The sequence below is a fragment of the Sinocyclocheilus rhinocerous genome, unplaced genomic scaffold (assembly GCF_001515625.1).
Source record: "Sinocyclocheilus rhinocerous isolate Xijiao unplaced genomic scaffold, SAMN03320098_v1.1 scaffold861, whole genome shotgun sequence".
NCBI classification, from domain to species: domain Eukaryota; kingdom Metazoa; phylum Chordata; class Actinopteri; order Cypriniformes; family Cyprinidae; genus Sinocyclocheilus; species Sinocyclocheilus rhinocerous.
Genome location: NW_015640043.1, coordinates 1,380,124 through 1,399,046, shown reverse-complemented (window position 1 = coordinate 1,399,046; position 18,923 = coordinate 1,380,124). Strand labels below are relative to the sequence as shown.

The window sequence follows — 18,923 nt, the reverse complement described above, 5'->3', positions numbered from 1 at the left end:
GAAAGTTCAAGGATCCAGTAAGGGAATGCATTAGTAATAAGTAATCAATTCAAAACAGCGCTAATGCAGGACACAGACACGGACGATTTCATCATAGGCGGAGTTTCACTTTTATGCGTGAATATTACGAAGACAAACATTTTTTTTCTGTTGATTAACTTGAACAAATTATTCACCACAAGACTAGTAATGAGTGCTAACAAGTGAATATTGTCCATCTTGATTTCATGCGCAGACAGCATTATCACCTTCACTTATTAGCAAAGTTAGTTTGACTTAATTTATTATATATATGTACAAAAGTTATTTTCCAGAATTAACAGTTGTAGCTGTAGTTAAGTTGATGTATATATATATTTTTTTAATCCAGATTACATGTAATCAGTTACTACCCAGCACTGTCTTTGTGTGTACTAAGTCTGTCACACCACATTAAAGGGCACCAAAATGACATTCATCATTTAATGACAGTCTGAAAGCTGAGACAATGTTTTACCTAAAAAAAGTAACAACTTTTACTCTGAAAATGAAAATTTTACTCTCATTCACTGGAAAAAGCATACTAAACGATCGGTCTTGAGATTTACGAAGCAACATTGATATATTCAAACGAATATCGCTATTATTCATAAAAAGTCCTAAAAGAAATAATATTTGGTTGAAGATGGTTATTAACATTACTTCTAATATTATGTGACATTGTCTTTTCCAAGCATCTTGGAAAAAGTTGCGACAGTTCTTTTATAGATTTAGGCTGTTTTGTTGCTCAGTGAAAACTACTATTTCCTAAAGAGCTTTTTTTGTTTAGTTTTTAAATGAATTATTGATCTAGAGCTATTGTTAAACATATTGTTTCCTTGTGGCAGAGAGTCAGAGTACTGCAGATATACAAGCTTCTTGCCGCTCACCATTCTCCAATAAAGTATTTTTATTATATGGACAAATAAAGGATTTTTATTTCTATTATATGTTTATGACATTGATTAGGCAGCGTTTACAAGGCGGAGATCTGAAACTATTTAGCTGCGCACAATTTCAAGGTCATTTGAGATTTATAAATTTCACATCTGAAAGAGGGGCTGACACATGTTTTTTTTGTGTGTACGTTCGTTCTCTGAATCACGCACGAACGTTTGAGAAATAATCGTAAAATCAAATGTAGGATGGTTTATACACAACATTTTATAAACTAGGTCCCTGCATCATGCTCCATTGTGACTGCTTCTTCAAGACTTACTGTTCAGCAAAACATCTAATAAAGAGACCGAAAAGGGCTTTTCTGAAATTTATTGAATATTCTTTATTAACAAAATATGAATACACTATCTGTCACCTTTTAATCAACCCCCAAAAATGTTTGGTACCACTTTATAGTAACTGTCATTAATAACATTAACAAACATTACATTACATTATGGAAAGGGTTATATTACAAAAAACATAACAGTAATCTACATAGACACTGGCAGCAATATTCTGAAATATATACAATATATAAGAATAAATGTATCAAGAAAGCACATATAAAGATGCTATCATGTATCGATTTACATTAATCTTTACCATCTTCCAATCCAGTGAGTTCTGACCACAAAAGTGTGCGTATAAAGAATTAGTAGAATTTGACTCATTAGTGACCATATTTTAGGCTCTGCTGAGGCGTGTGTTCTCATTAGCGTCCTCCTCGTCCTGCTCCTCCTCCGTGTCTGGCTCGTGAATGAAGCCGTAGCGGCGATACACAGATCCATCTCGACTGGTGTAGACCACATCCACCTCGTCTCCACTGTCCTCTGGTTCTGGCACTCCGTGTGGCATGGGCCAAGGGCTGGGCTGTTCTCTAGCCACCCCGCTCAGTTGTTCATAGCTCCGTCTCCAGCATAAACTTTTTTTGGCCCTCGCCTGTACCAGTGCAAACACAACTAGTGCTAACACTACAGCTAGCAGCAAAGCGGCAGGCAAAGCTGCAGATGCATGCTGTACCGCTTGGGATCTCAGAATAACATCATCCTGACTTATGCTTGGTACAGGCGCCTCAAGACACAATGCTGTAAAAAAACGAAAACAACACACACACAAAAATTACATTAAAGTGACTTTTTCACTGTAAAACCCTATGAAATTCTTGGTAAAGCAGTTTTCCCTCACCTACATAATATATAGTTTTGCAAAATAACTGGTAAAAAAAAAACATAAATGGAGTGTATGTTTGCGAAGGGACAATTAATTTATTGGACGAGTGTATTTACTATACAAATGTAAAGATTCTTTAAAATGAGTCTGATTTCCCAATATTGTACAGTTTTGGCTGTAAGACCAATTTGAGTAAAATTAGTAAACATTTAGTAATACTTGACTATGTTTGCATTATTTGACATTAGTTAACAATGGAAACTACTTTTAAAACATGTATTATCTTACAGTTGTTAATGTTAATTTCAATATTTACTAAGGAATACTTACGTCGCGACCGCGCAGAAGAAATAATATGCCGCGCATAGGACAGATGCAGAAAACTGAGTTGGGAAAGCCATTTGATTGAATTAAATGTGAAATAATTGCAATGCTCGGGCAAACCGCTAAAGAGTTGTTATCGCTATAGAGTTAGAACATGTGCGGCAAATGAGTCGCTGTAGAAATCGAATACTTTAATAGTTGCGGACGAAACAGCTCAACACAAGAGCCAACACAAAATGACATGTGAAATAAAATGTCATCGTGTTTTAAAGAAGAGTGTCTTGATTAAGTGCTGGAAATAGCGGATGATGAGCACAGAACGGTAACAAAACTCCGAGACATTTACAGTAGTAGTGCACAAACTCTACTACTGTAAACTCTACTTAGATAACTATATAAGAATTCACATGTTCATGTTTTTTGAACATATTTAGCTTACAGATCTCAGTTTAAATGCTTCAGTTTGTTTTCTATTCTATTCTGTTTAAATGCTTCAGTTTGTTTATTATATTATATTATATTACATTATATTATATTATAAACCTAATAAATAATTGACCTCAAAAAGGGAATTCATGAGCAATATCTGCTTCATTTTTTCATATTATATTATATTATTACAAAGAATTGAACTGTTCAGATTTTTTTTTTTTTATATTATTTTATAGAATTTCTTGGTAACAGCACTGTAAAAAAAAAATTCTCAGGTAACCTAAAATGTGCAGCGTTTAGTTACATCAAGGGTCAAATCAAATATAAATAGCACATTAAAGTTAAAAGTTACACACTTTTTTGTGTGCGCGCTGTACAGGTCTGGTATAAAGAATGTTTTTGCTCAGGTGGCCGAAATGTCCACCCAGTAGAGAAAAGTTTTGCCCAGCAAGAAAAAAAAATAGAGCGAACATTGCCTTTAGGCCATCCAAGATGTACTGTAGATGAGTTTGTTTCTTCATCAGAAGAAACAGTGAAATGTAGAATTATATCACTTGCTCACCAATGGATCCTCTGCAGTGAATGGGTGCCATCAGAATAAGAGTCCAAACAGCTGATAAAAACATCACAATAATCCACAAGTAATCCAAACAAGCAGCTTTTTGCTTAACAAGATATTAATGGATGGACTGGAGTGGTGTGGATTACTTGTGGATTATTGTGATGTTTTTATCAGCTGTTTGGACTCTCATTCTGATGGCACCCATTCACTGCAGAGGATCCATTGGTGAGCAAGTGATGTGATGTTAAATTTCTCCAAATCTGCTCTGATGAAGAAACAAACTCATCTACATCTGGATGGCCTGAGGTTATGTATATTTTCTGCAAATTAAAATTTTTGGGTCAACTATTCCTTCAAAAATATGTCTCATTAGGGCCTTTCGCACCGCTTTAGTTCCAGAACTAAATGTACAGTACTAAAGTACTGGGACGATTTTGCGCGATTAGTTCTGGTACTATGAAAAGGTTCCTGCTGTGCGAAAGGCCCTATTGAATATAGGACTACCTGAGCCTGAATCACAAAGACAACACTTCCCGTTCCTCTCCCCAGACTGGCAGCAGGGCAAGCACTGACTCTCAGGGGCATGTAGGGCGAAACCTGGGTGACAGGTGAGACAGCTCTGGGGTCCGGCACCGGAACAATGTTTACAGGACTCGTCACAGGGTTCACAAACTCCCTAATGCCATTGAAAAAGACAAATGCAAAGTGAAATGTTGTTGTTTACACTACTGAATGAACTACATTACTTCCACACACACACTGTCATCAGCACTTACACCCTGTGAGTAATATCGGCTCTCTTCACAGCGAGGGTAACACACCCCATCCTGCAGGACACTGCCCCAGTCACATGTCACACAGCCCTGAGGAGTGCTATCTGCAAACAACACAGAAACCTGCAGATGAGAAAGGGTGAGGCACCAACTGTTTCTTTCAAAGAGATGGTAATCTGGAGTAATCAACATGGCAATCAACGTTTTGCCTTTTCTGATTGATCTTTATTTGTAGTGAACCCAGAATAATCTTTTTGGATTGGAATGAAATTAACACTAGGGGCCTACTAACTACTAGATTTCAAAGTTTGTTCCTCCAGGAATCCTGTCAGCCAAACAACTTCCTTAGAAATTTATTATATACCTCCTTGGCAGCTAAATCAACAGATTTTATTTCATTGCTATTTTTATAGCATGTATTTTAGCGCAATTAAACATTAGATCGAACAGTCAGCAAACAGAACCAAATATATATGTCTGCAATAACATTTCATGATCAAACAAGGGAGGCCATATAATGATTAGAATAAAGATACGTTGATATTACGGAAGCTTATAAAATTTGAAAACTGATATAACAGAAGCACCTGTGCAGGACTTGCAGCTGGTGTGGCACTGTCTGCAGCTGTGCCTGCTCTCATAAAAGCGCTGCGGACATTGATCCACACACTGTCTGGTGCCCTGCAGGTCCAGCAGAGGAGGTGTGCACACCCTGCAGGCGTCCGGCCCTGGGCCCGAGCACTGCTCACAGGAACGGTCACACTTCTCACAGCGCTCCCCTGTGCTGTAGTACCTGAGGAAGGCACATCGAGTGAAATAAATGCACATCTTGTTATTACAGTATATATAGACAGTGAAGAGAAGACAGTCAATTACTGGGAAATGAGACCGGATCAAACCTAATTTTCCCATTTGAGTACCACAGCTCAACATGTCTGTAGCCATGCACTGACCATATGGCACGGCTCTGATAAAGTGAACACAAATCCTTTTGTCATCGATTGAAACTTAGTTTGAGGCCCGGCATTTTACATTTACATTTGGTAGCTAACTTTGCTTTCAAGCTACATCAGTTCCTGTTTCTCTGGGAATTAAACCCATGACCTTGGTATTACTAACGTAATGCTCTACTGTTATAGCTACAAACTGTCCACTAGCCCTGTCTTATGCCATCATTATCAGCATTTCTATCAAGTCTTAGAAGTTGTGAGGTGGAGCCACCATGGATCAGAATTGTTGGTCCAGCACATCCCATAGATGCTCAATTGGATTGAGATCTGGGGAATTTGGAGGCCAGGGCAACACCTTGAACTCTTCATCATGCTCCTCAATTGATTCCTGATCATATGCAGCGTGGCAGGGCACAATATCCTGCTGATAGAAGCCACTACCACCACAGAACAGCATTGCCGAGAAGGGGTGTATATGTTTTGCAACAATGGTTAGGTAGGTTGCACAAATTGACATCCACATAAATGGCCAAACCCAAGGTTTCCCAGCAGAACATTGTAAAGAGCATGATACTCCCTCCACCAGCTGTCGTTTTTCCGCAGTGCATCCTGATGCCATTAGTTCCCCAGGATAACAGTGCACATGTACATAGCCGTCCACTTGATATAAATGAAAAGACCAGACGACTCTTCCCTGACTGGTTAGAAGCTATATTGCCCCATATGCAGCAGGGTGCAATGTACTTGTTGTAGTGACACATTCCTCCTATAACCATCATTAAAATTTTCTGTGACTTGTGCCAGTGCCACAATAGACCTTCTGTCGGTTCAGACCAGATGGGATAGCTTTACTCCTGCTGACCGCGCCCCACAAGCCTTGCCATTTCATCTGGCCATTAAAATTTGACCCTTGTTAAATATACTCAGGTTTTTGACTACTTTAAGGGAAGTTTGGGAAGCTACAGTTTTATCAAACAATGGTGAGTTTCTATTAACTAAGCTCTTAATTACCAATGAATAATGGATTAAATTAGTGTGTGTGTGTGTGTGTGTGTGTGTGTGTGTGTGTGTAGGAAGATCTTACCCTGTGGGACAGTGGCTAACGCAGAGATGAGAGAGCAGATGAAGGTAGCCTGGTGCACAGCTCAGACAGTCTCTGGGAGACGTCCCGGTACAGGTGGCACACACATGATCACAGGGCATACAGAAACCCAGCTCTACCCCATCAGCCTCCTCATGGGCACTGTAAGTTCCTGCAGGACATTTGCTCACGCACGAACCGTCTGGAACACAAACATGTTCCCATTAAAGCAGTTACATGTTTTCCCTTTCTACAATACTTTAGATCCAAGAGAGGGATTTAAAAGCCAAACCACAACTGATGAACACTTTAAATCAGTATTAATAATTGCAAACCTCACAATCAATTTCATTATTTTCTTAACAGTAGAAGTGTACAAAAGAAATGCACTGATGTGAGTTCAGGTCATTCGTACTATGGAGGTAGTTGGGCAGGGTGCAGGTTTGGCAGTCAAAGGGTCCCGGCCCGTCGCAGGACTGGCAGAGGCGATGACATGCTTGGCAAGTAAACTGGTTGTTTGGGAGGAACGTTCTGGGTGGGCAGTCCGAATCCCCAGTAACCCCACACATCATGGTGTTGGGATCCAGAACCAGACCCTTTTCACACTGCAGACACTGGGTGGGATCTGGACCCTCACAGTATGCACAGGTCTGGTGACATTCTACGGAGCCAATATGGGACATATAAATGACACATAATACATTTATATTTATTCACTTATTAGCCACAATTATCAAACTGTGTTCAGTTATTGCGATTAAATAACCGAATAAATAATAAAATAACCAGTATACTTCAGTTTTGATGCAAACTCTTATTGTACGCGTTTCGCCGAGCACAGACCCTCACAGTATGCACAGGTCTGGTGACATTCTACGGAGCCAATATGGGACATATAAATGACACATAATACATTTATATTTATTCACTTATTAGCCACAATTATCAAACTGTGTTCAGTTATTGCGATTAAATAACCGAATAAATAATCAAATAACCAGTATACTTCAGTTTTGATGCAAACTCTTATTGTACGCGTTTCGCCGAGCACGTGGCCTTTTAAAGTATACTCCATTTGAAAGGGTGCATGAAAGTGTGTATGGACATTAGAAAGTTTCATCCTGTTCCATTGTCTGCAGTCTCCAGAAGTTATGAGTCATCTTTAGAAGTTATGAGTGAAGTGTCTTTTAACTTGCTGAGTGCTGAGTGTTTTCAACCTTGTAGGACAGGGGTGTCAAACTCAATTCCTGGAGGGCCGGAGCCCATGTAGTTTTCAAATAAGTCTGAAGGACTTGATTAGTTGGATCAGGTGTGCTTAATCTAAACTCTGCAGGGCTCCGGTTTTTGACACCCCTGTTGTTGGATATGCACTCCACTATGTTTATCTACCATTTTGCAAATCACTGGCAATCTGGAAATTTTGCCGTTACCCATCCATTTTGTTTTTAGCTGTTTTTGCTCTAACTCAATCTCACTAAAATCTGCCGTAACCATAGCCATTGAGGATATGTGTCGGTCACCTGATTAGCTGGGAGACTAGTCAAATTGCCCCTTCTTTACTAAAGATTTGCTAGTAAAATCTCACATTCACAGTTGTTTCACTCGAGTGTACAATTCTGAATGAAGAGGTGCTCGCCTGCCTTCTTAATGGGTGCTGGCGCCCCCTAGGGGAACCCCTGGTACAAAGTATGCACGATTAGAAAAATTGGGCTATGCGCATACTATGAAATTTACATGGCACACACTATGCGCATACCCTAGACTATGTGTAAAACTGAAGCATACTTGGGGCTTAAGGTGGAACTTATACTAACCAGGATTATACTGGCTTTGTGTGTTAGTGGTATAACTACAGCTAATACTTCACCTTGGCATTCCTTATCAGAGGTCTGGTAATAAGTGCCCGCTGGGCACTCTTCCAAGCATGTGCCCTCGTAGAGTTTTGGGTTGAGGGCAGAGCAGGTCTCGCAGTCATCAGAGAGAGGACCAGAGCAGGTGGCACAGGTGGGATGGCAGCTCACACAGACCCCCTGATCCAGGTCTTCAAAGTAGCCCTTTGGACAGACAGCCTTGCATGCCCCATTTAAGAGCAGATAGAGAAAACTGCATCCTGAAACACCATAGTTACACAATGTTATTAGATTACAAATTCACTGTAATCTAATATCCACTGAAATTCTCAAGTAATCCAAATGTGATCTGATCTGATCTGTACACATAATTACTCATTAATAGATAGTACACAAGATAATATAACAGGGAAAATGAATTCAATATCTTTCCGTTAAAGTGCCACTGATAGGTTTTCAGTGCTCTTTTGGCTGTATCTGTTATTACTCGTTAAAGAATCGAAGCAGTAACGATCACTCACTTGTACAGGTGGAAAAATCGGTGCACACATCACAGTGAGGAGCACAGCGTCTGCATGTGCCGTCTTCTGCCACGTAGCTCATGGGGGTGCAGTTTTGCCTGCACTGGCCATTGGCCAGATGAAGGCCTTCTCGACACGAAAGGCACTGCGTGCTTATACCATCACAGGTCAAACAGAGTTCATCGCAGGGTTCGCATGTCCCCAGCTCTGTCTCAAAATAACCTCTGCAAGAAACCCAAGACATACAAGTTTGTTTCCCTCTTGTGTTCATTAACATATCCTCATAAATGCCAGGACTAAAAACAACTGACAAAGTCATTTGGCTTTCAGTTTACAGTAATTTTTAGTGATGCATTTTCAAATTATCTTTCCGTATTTCAAAAAACAAAACAAAAAAATATATAAACGTATGCTGTATAGCTGTTTTCTTACATTAATAGTATAAATAATCATTCATATCATCTATATTTACCTCTCTGTCTTATTTATCTACACATATTCAAGACTTTTTCGTTTCTTGCATAGTAAATATTTCAACAATATTAAAGGCTTCAAAGTCAAATCTCAAATCACTGCAGTATTTAGGATATTTAGGAAATATAAAATTTCAAACTGAAATTTCTAGGTGTATTTCTAGGCATTAATGTATATTAATTAGATTATATATAGTATTTTATATATCATTGGGGTTGTTGTTTCTTTTTCTTTTTTTTAAAAGATGTCCCTTATGCTCACCAAAGCTGCATTCATTTGATCAAAATACTATTTCTATTTTAATATATATCAATTGTAATTTATTCCTGAGATGTCAAAGCTCAATTTTCAGCATCATACTTCAGTCTTCAGTGTGACATGATCCTTCAGAAATCATTCTGATATGCTGATTTTGCTGCTCAAGTAACATTTATTAATATTAGCAATGATGAAAACATTGTTGTGCTGCTTAATATTTTTGTGGAAATCATGATACTTTTTTTCAGAATTCTTTGATTAATTGAAAGAACTCCATTTTTTTAAATTCTAAATGTCTTTACTGACACTTTTGATCAATTTAAGGCATCCTTGCTGAATAAAAGTATTAATTTCTTTAAAAAAACAACAACTTACTGACCCCAAAATTTTGACAAGTAGTTAATTATATTATATTATAAATATATTATAAATGTCCAAATATTTTTGGGTCCTCTGCAAAGCATGTTTTTGGAGTTACAGCCATAGCGACTCACTCTGGACACTCTGACCAGCAGCTGCCCTGGAACAGATAGAGCTGGTAAGTGTCCGTCTTACAGCTCACACACTCGTCTCTGCTCTCACAGGCCTCGCAGTTAGCAGAACACCTCTCACACAGCAGACTGGAGCTGTTCCCATAGAAACCCAGAGGACAGCGGTCTACACACATGGCCTCCGGCTCCAACATGTATCCTGTTGAGAAAGCAAACAGAGGTGCGAAGAACCTATTAAGTAGATAAATATCTTATTTATTCAGCAAGTTATTTTGATGCAGGAACTTATTAAAAGGGAACTTTGACAGTCTGTTTATCAGGTGGGAGGGAAAGGAAAGCTAACCTATACGTTACCAGTAGCACATGTGATGCAGTTCTGAGCCTCTGGACCATAACATGTCAGGCAGGATCTATCACAGTAACGGCAAGTGCGACTTTCCACTAAAAAAAAAAAAAGACATGATTATTATATCTAAACTTTTAGTTTAGAGTTCCAAAGCAGCTTTACAGAGACTGTCACACAGTTAAAAACAATTAAATGTTAAATAAAAATAATGATTAATTAGAAGATTTCCAATCTTGAAATTTATAACCTCATAAAATAAAACCTTTTTTTCCTATTCGATATGTGTTAAAATGCTAAAAATATTCAATTAACATATTAAATAAAATGTTAAAACTTTAAAGCCCCCCCCCCCGCCATTTTGGAAATCTGTGCTAAATTACAGGACATAAATCATTAACGTTTTAAGTGTTTTACTACCACATATCCACCAGAGGACAGTATTACACCAACTATAACAGACATAAGCAAATCTAAAACTAAACAGCAAGTTTGCAACAGAAGGTAGGCTTATCCATTTTTTTTTTTGTTCTTATATTAAATGGCAGGCTTTCTCACCATCAACATATTGGCCTTCCAGGCAGCTGGTCACCGGGCACTTCCCGTAAACTGGGCGGCTCCAGCCACTGCATCTGTCACAGTCTCTTACTCCAGGCCCGTGGCAGGTCAGACAGGAGCTGTGACAGGCCAGACAGCGCCACTCTCTGGAGTCTTTAAATGTGTCTGCTGGGCACTCCTTCACACAGGTGCCATCTTTTTCATGCAAAAAGAATTGTTTATCCTCTTATTTTTTAGTTTAGTGTTGTGTGATTTTCATAAAATTATCTTAAATTGTAATATTATTTCACAATATTACTGTTTTACTGTATTTTTGATCAAATAAATGCAGCCTTGTTGAGCATAAGAGAATATTCAAAAATATTATCAACCCCAAACATCTGAACAGAAGCTGTTCACAGGTGATAAAACAGTTGTGGTATTTCATAGTATATTAATGTAGTAATAATTAGGAATAAGTAGGTGTGTATAATCCCAAAAACATGAACTTTAGTTTGCATGAATGAACCTGATCTCAGATCAGAATCACAGTGCTAACCTGTGCAAGGTTTTGCATTAACTATATTTGCATCCCATTTCTATTTCCCATTCAAATGAGTGAGGGAAACAGTGTTTTTGTGCCCAATATCCTTTCCTTTAAAGCACATGCAATGCTCTATCAGGCGTTTCCAATCATTTTTTTCCTGCTGAACCTAATTTACATAATTACTAATTATTACATAAATTATTTAATTATAAAGGGATGTATACATATTTATTTAAAGATTTCAGTAAATTAATGGACAATTGATTTACTTTCAGTTAAGATAAAAAATAAATAAAAAGTTAATTGTGTCCTTATCCAAGTAAATCTAAGTTAAACACTTTTCTGTTTGATAAAGCATTTAATACTTGAAGCATTTTCCATTGTACAGTACTGTTTTTATTGTGCTGAAGCACTTTCTTTTATGGTACTCCACTACAATTTTAATTGTTTTTGTCTGATTGTTTTTATTTTGTTGTGTGTGGTTTTAGTTGTTGTAAAGCACATTGGTCAACGTGGGTTGTTTTTAATTGTGCTATATTAAAAAAATTGTCATCTCACAATTCAGACTTTTTCTTGCAATTCTGAGTTTAAACTCACTATTCTGAGAAGAAAGTCATTCAAAGTAATTCTGACTTTTTTTCTCGTAATTCTTAGAATTGTGAGTTCTGCAATTTCGATTCTTTTTTCCTGCCTGCCAAAAAAAGCAATCTGTTTGGTCAACCAATGGCAAGGGAAGCTATTTTTATTTATTTTTTGCAATTATATATGGTTACGCAAGTGTTACGGAAAGTACTTCACCTTTAAACATTATATTCAAAATTATTAACACTTAAAGTTGAATAAATATATTGGCATGACAACAAAACATTTAAGTTTCATTATAAGTGACCCAATGGAGTTTTGACACTCAGGGTTTTTTTCACAAGCGTCTCTAGATCATTTAGCTCTCTACGATTGGATAAATCAAAAACAACTTTAAAGTAGTATTCATTTTAAATTGTAGCTTTAGGCTAGACTTAACCAGCCGAAGTAATGAGACTGAAACAGCTATGGCTATCAGGAAAATGAGAGTGAACTTTAGCGAAGCGTTCAGAGGAAGTAGTGTACGCACTGTTCAGGAAGTATCCGGACTGGCATGTCAGACACAGGCTATCGCTCCTGCAGTCCACACACGGCTCTGGGCAGCTGATACACAGTCCTCTACCGTGGTCCTCATAGGTCCTCTGGGGACAGTGCTGACGACACTGTTGTCTGTGTCTTCACACAGAGATAACAAACAATAGGCTTGTCACATATTGAGGCTAAACATTGATTGCATTGTTTTAAGAAGTGAGCAGGGCTTCAACATATTCCTTGAGGGCTGTTTTACATGCTTGGATGAGTCATTACAGAACTTTGAAGCTTCAAACTTTGAAGCTTCTTCTGTGTTCACTAGAAGAATTATGCAAGTAAGGTAATGTCGCAAACAGATGGCTTTATGCAGTCTTGCAGGTCAGCTGTGAGTGCGTTTGTGGAGAAAGCAGAAGAAGACTGAAATCCTGCATACTTTACTGAGATCGTACAGCCAGGACCATTGGCAGCCAAATCTTTTTTTAATAAACTGTGTTTATTGCCTTCTTTACGTAAGCATTAATAGTCACATCACTTGTGCCTATCTTACATAGAAAATTGGTGTGTTTGCAGCGGAGTAAAACAAAAATTAGGGGTGCTCCGATCAGGATTTTTGAGGCCGATCGCCGATCACAGAAAGCAGTATCTGCCGATACCGATCACCGATACCGATCTTTTTAAAGCCTTCCATTCAATGCTTTTTACTTTTGCATTTACTTCTAGATTTATATGTTAAGTTGCTCAAGCAAGTGGCAAAACATTTACACTACTTTTCTTATGTTATCACAAACTTGCCATGGACAGAAACACTTACTGCAAAAAATGCGCTGTTACTTTAATTCAGCGCTTGCAGCGCAGCAAAAATAGACTCGGTGCAGAAAGAAAGAAAGAAAGAAAACATCTCGTCATTTAGTCTGCATGCTCTAAATCACAGGTAATACAGTATATTACATTTTATTAAAAGTGCCACAATTCTGTCAATTTTTTTATTTAGATTTTGTGCCAGTTTCATTCTCATTAACACATGCAGTGGACACTTTTTAATTTGCAAAAATAATTTTGCAACATTATGATATATTTCACATAAATTTGCAACTTTGGAAACACTGTGATAATAAATTAATTTAAATTCAACAATGCAAAGTTAGAAAATTTAGCAGCTGGTTCAACTGTAAGGTTTTGAGTATGACACACTCAAATACAGTGCTCAATGTGTTAAAAACTCTTTAGTCACTTGGCCCAACATCAGTATTCTTCCTATCATTTGGAGCTGTTTGAAAACTTGCTTGCAAAGACTTTGGAGCAGCTTCAGAGCAGCAACGTCTTTGTAGACTTACTTTTGAATCAAAGACGCTCTGATTCACAAGCTCCTCCTTCAAGGTGAGGAATATAATGCCGGCTGAGATTCTGTGAGCCCGGGGCAGTTGGTTTCAGTGCTTTGACAGAGAGAGTCTGAGTAAAGAGTAACCAGAGAAGCCAAACCACACCAGAGAAATAAAAAGCCATCCCAAAACCACAACGCACCTGCCTGCAGCAGTGTTACTGCAATTATTCAGCCATCGAACTTTCAGATGACAATAGACCTCTAATATTTGAAAGCATGAGATTGGAAGATAACAGTTTACAGTCTGTTGTCATAATTCTATCACGATTCTTTTAATGTTGTATAGACCATTTGGGAATAACACAGTCTTTAAATCAGCAGTGTTTATGAGGACTGACTAACAATTATCCAGTAAAGTGATAAGAGAGCTTTTATATTAAAGGAAGAGAAGAAATGAGGAACAGATGAAGAGATAATTTAATGGCACATTGGTCTCTCCTTAACAAAAAAAAGGAAACTCCTGCAGTATATACAACTGCAGGAACGACAGCTGGAAGCATTAGAAGACTATCATCAGAGCTGCTTGAGAAAAAGTTATATAGATTATTGAATATAGACAAACTGTTATTTCAGGCACAATATGGACAGATATTTTGTTTATTTTCCCCTCCCATCAAAAATAATCAGACTGGACTAAGTAGTTTGGTCCTGGATTTACTGACTGCCAAGATCTGTTTACACTTCAGAAAAATCAGCATTTCAATAAGCTTTTAATAAAAACTGTGTATTAGAATTTACACAAGATTTTTTTATACTTTTTTTCAGCAAGGACACGTTAAATGGATCTAAAATGACAGTAAAGACATTTATAATGTTACAAAAAATCTATTTAAAATAAATACTGTTTTTTTCCCCCTTTTCTATTCATCAAATAATTCTGAAAAAAGTAGTGCAGTTTAAAAAACACATCTATCAACTATATTAAGAAACACATCTATCTTCAACAATGATAAAAATAAATGATTCTTGATCAAATCAGCACATTAGAATGATTTATGAAAGATCATGTGACACTGAAGACTGGAGTAATGATGCTGAAAATTCAGGAATAAATTACTTAATTTAAAAAATAAAAATATATTAAAAATATATTAAAAAAGAAACAGTTATGTTAAATTTTAGCAATATTTTACAATGTTACTGTTTTTTAATGTAAAAAAATTGCTGTTAAATGAATGTGTAAAATACATTTTTACACTATTTTTTAATATAATTAAAATAAAATTCTAACCCCAAAACATTTGAACGGTAGCGCATATATTCCCCAAATAATTTTTCCAATAATTCCAATATCACCTTTTACACTCCAGCCTTGTAATAAATAAAAAAATCAGGAAAATAAAACATATAAAAGCAATTAATACAGTATCAGTCAAATGTTTGCTGGTTTGACAAAATGTATGCATCTGAAGATTTAAAAAATCTCTTTACTGTACAGGCATATGCATAAATGCTTGAAATTAGTAGCACTTATGAATGGATTTCTTTACAAAACTAAAATTTAAATGTATTTGAACTTTATTTGTAAGTTTTTAAGGATGAGTGTGCAGAGTTGTATTCTAGACAACGAGTTTTGAGATAGCTATTTTGAGTTTTTTTTTTTTTTGCATTTCATACTTTTGATGACTTTATTATCATGCTAAGATGTGGAAAATAGTAGCAGAAAAGGTGTCTTCAAGTGTCTAACTGGTACTGCAGGTGTAAGTCATAATAAATCTTAAAATACATCTAAATAAATCAATTTTAACTTAAAGATAAATCGAATAAAACTACATAAATCACATGTTTGCACTATGGTAAACACATATCTTGTTGTAGTTAAGCAGTTGATAAGCATGGCTGATCAAGTGCTCCGTCTGAGACACAGAGGTGCCTCACTTTGGAACTCAACACTTAAGCAAGATGTTTGAGTGAGACGGAGGACAACAGTTGCCTTGGCAACGGTGCAAGCACAATGAAAGCATGAGGAATGTTCGGGGGGATTAACGTTGCTCTTTTCCTCTCTGAGTGGACATTCATTAGTCAGGACTCTCGTACAAGACACTCCAACCCTCTGAGCAAAGAAAGTCCTTCAGTTTCAACCGAGCGAAGAGGAGATGGCCTCAAATTAGTGAGGAGAGAGTGAAAGAAGACAGATTGAGTGAGTTGAGGGAAAAACTCCTAAGAGGTGCCTCTATGTAGAGCAGCGTGGATCTCAGGTAACCCGGCTGTGAGACTTAACTAAAAGTTAAATCTGATGCACACAATAGCTGGAGGCCATAACACAGGGAGCAACACACAATCAAACCTCTGTTCTCTTCATAGTATCTCTGCAATATGCTCCAAAAGACTTCAATACAGCTTAAAGGAATAGTTCAGCTAAAAATGAGAGTTTGCTGAAAATTTACTCACCTTCATGCCATCCAATATGTAGAAGAGTTTGTTTCTTCATAGGAACAGATTTGGAGAAATTTAGCATTACATCACTTGCAGTGAATGGGTGCCGTCAGAATGAGAGTCCAATCAGCTGATAAAAACATCACAATAATCCACAAGTAATCCACACTACTCCAGTCATCTTGTGAAGTGAAAAGCTGTATTCATCATTGAAGTTTTTAACTTCAAACTGTCACTAAAATACGAGTCATCTATTCATAATATTGCTTTCCCCAGTGTTTTTATCAGCTGTTTGGACTCTCATTCACTGCAGAGGATCCTTGATGGATGGCCTGAGAGTGAGTACATTTTCAGCAAATTTTCATTTAAATTTTATAGCAGTGGGAATAAACTGATTTCTCAAATACAGTACAGACTTACAAGTAGTAGCCGTCTGTGCAGCTGTGGCAAACCTCTGGATCATCTGTCGAGGACACAAAACAGGCAATGACTATTAAACAATACATTGGATATTTTTTTGTCACTGCTAAGCATAAAACAAGAACATAACAAACAACTGGCAAACAATTGGCTGCAAGTATTAATGAGTAGTGATGAATAATCAAGCATAATATTACATAAATGAATTGCACTGCTAAAATAATGAAACATAAAAGTGTGTTATTTACCTGTGGAACATGTTTTACAGCCAATACCGCAGTCTTTACATTCCCGCGTATCCAGATCCTGAACCTGACCTGTGGTTCAAGCAAATGTCTGTGAGTATCATATATGTGTGTGTGTGTTTGCATGTTACATGATTGTTTAGAAGTTATACAATAGTTAGTTCCTGTCCTCAATTTTGACTGGTCAAACGGCATTCCAATTCAATTTTACAGAGGAGGTTTTCAGTCCATAAATCAGAAATACTGTCAATGAGTGAATGAATACATACATAAATACCATATTTTTATGAATAAATGTGTTGCATGAATCAGGCAAATTATATGTGAACAAACAACAATGTAAAAATAAAAAAATATACACAGGAAAAAACCTGGAACGTTTGGTATATGTAAGTGCTACTGAAGTGGAGATTTCTGATTTCTTTTGTGAAAATGTCCTTTAATGAAATGTACATACTCAAATAGATAACGTGTACACTTAAATGTGTATTTTGGATGTTTCTCTTTCCACTACTCCACAAGTTATGGAAGCACAAATAGCTCAAAATCTCAAAACTGAACAGTTCATGAAAAAACAATGGTTTTGCCTGCAGTGTATTGCCTTTATATATATATATATATATATATGTATATATATTGTTACGTTCCCCTCCTGTCTAGGGGTTTGCGAGGGGAGTAACTAAGAAAAAAGTCCTCTGTCCCAGAGTGAAAATGACACCAATTCAAATGTATACAAAGATGGAGATTTATTTACAAAAAAAAGCACAATGAGTTTAATATAAAGAGATAGGGAGCAATGGCTCAGAAGAGAGCAAGGCATAAAATAACAAACAAAACGATTAACTAACTAATTTAGGGAGCAGCACTAACTTACCTCAAACACCCAAAAGAAAAGAGAAATAAACAACATAAAACTTCCCTCAACTCCCTAACTGAACCAAAAACAGGGATGAAAGTAGTATCCAAAGAAAAAGGCGCTCTCTACCTACAGCTTCCCTTTTAAGTCACACCAATATACAGAAAAAGGAAAATAAAAAGATTATATTATCTGTTATCTATCTATTAACTTTTCAACAAAGCAAAAACAGGGTCAGATATTATCTCCAGACACAGCTCACCACAGAAGCACTATTAGCCACTTGCTAATACACAACTAAAAGTCTGAGGGTGACAAACAACAATCCACCAAAGCGTTCAGTCTGGAGCAGGGGAGAAGTGTGTCTCCCCCCAGCAAACACTAGACTGCCACCATATACTCCACTCTCAGTCTCAGGCACGCTCTCATAACGAGCTACAGGTGATGGTGACACACTTGTATATTTTATATTATTGATCAATATGTGAATCCACTGACCGGACTACGCATGACACGAGTTGGCACAGATTAAAAACTTTTTCAAACCATCCTCTGCGTCGCAATGTTTCGTTAGATAGGCTGGAGAAACCGAGTCTGACCACCATTTAATTTGGTTGTATCAAATGTGTCTTTTATTTTATTTAACTGTAATCATGGTAGTTTAATTTGACTTCAATCATGACAACTCTCTGAACATTTTAGCATGGTGATGGATAAGAAGAGAGCAAGGCATAAAATAACAAACAAAACGATTAACTAACTAATTTAGGGAGCAGCACTAACTTACCTCAAACACCCAAAAGAAAAGAGAAATAAACAACATATAACTTCCCTCAACTCCCTAACTGAACCAAAAACAGGGATGAAAGTAGTATCCAAAGAAAAAGGCACTCTCTCCCTGCAGCTTCCCTCCTGGGATAATATAACTCACACCAATATACAGAAAAAGGAAAATAAAAAGATTATATTATCTGTTATCTATCTATTAACTTTTCAACAAAGCAAAAACAGGGTCAGATATTATCTCCAGACACAGCTCACCACAGAAGCACTATTAGCCACTTGCTAATACACAACTAAAAGTCTGAGGGTGACAAACAACAATCCACCAAAGAGTTCAGTCTGGAGCAGGAGAGAAGTGTGACTCTCTGCAGCAAACACTAGTGATGGGACGATTGATACCGAGGCTCCGATGCTCCAACGCAGTTTTCAAAGCACTATTGTATCACACACTGTGCCGATGCTTGTATCGAAATGAC

General features: G+C 37.1%; 1 pseudogene; it reads right to left on the bottom strand.

Moving 5' to 3' along the window:
* Positions 1-1,580: 1,580 nt before the first annotated feature.
* LOC107752331 (proprotein convertase subtilisin/kexin type 5-like) overlaps positions 1,581-18,923 on the bottom strand; it is a 22,894-nt pseudogene continuing 5,551 nt past the window's right edge.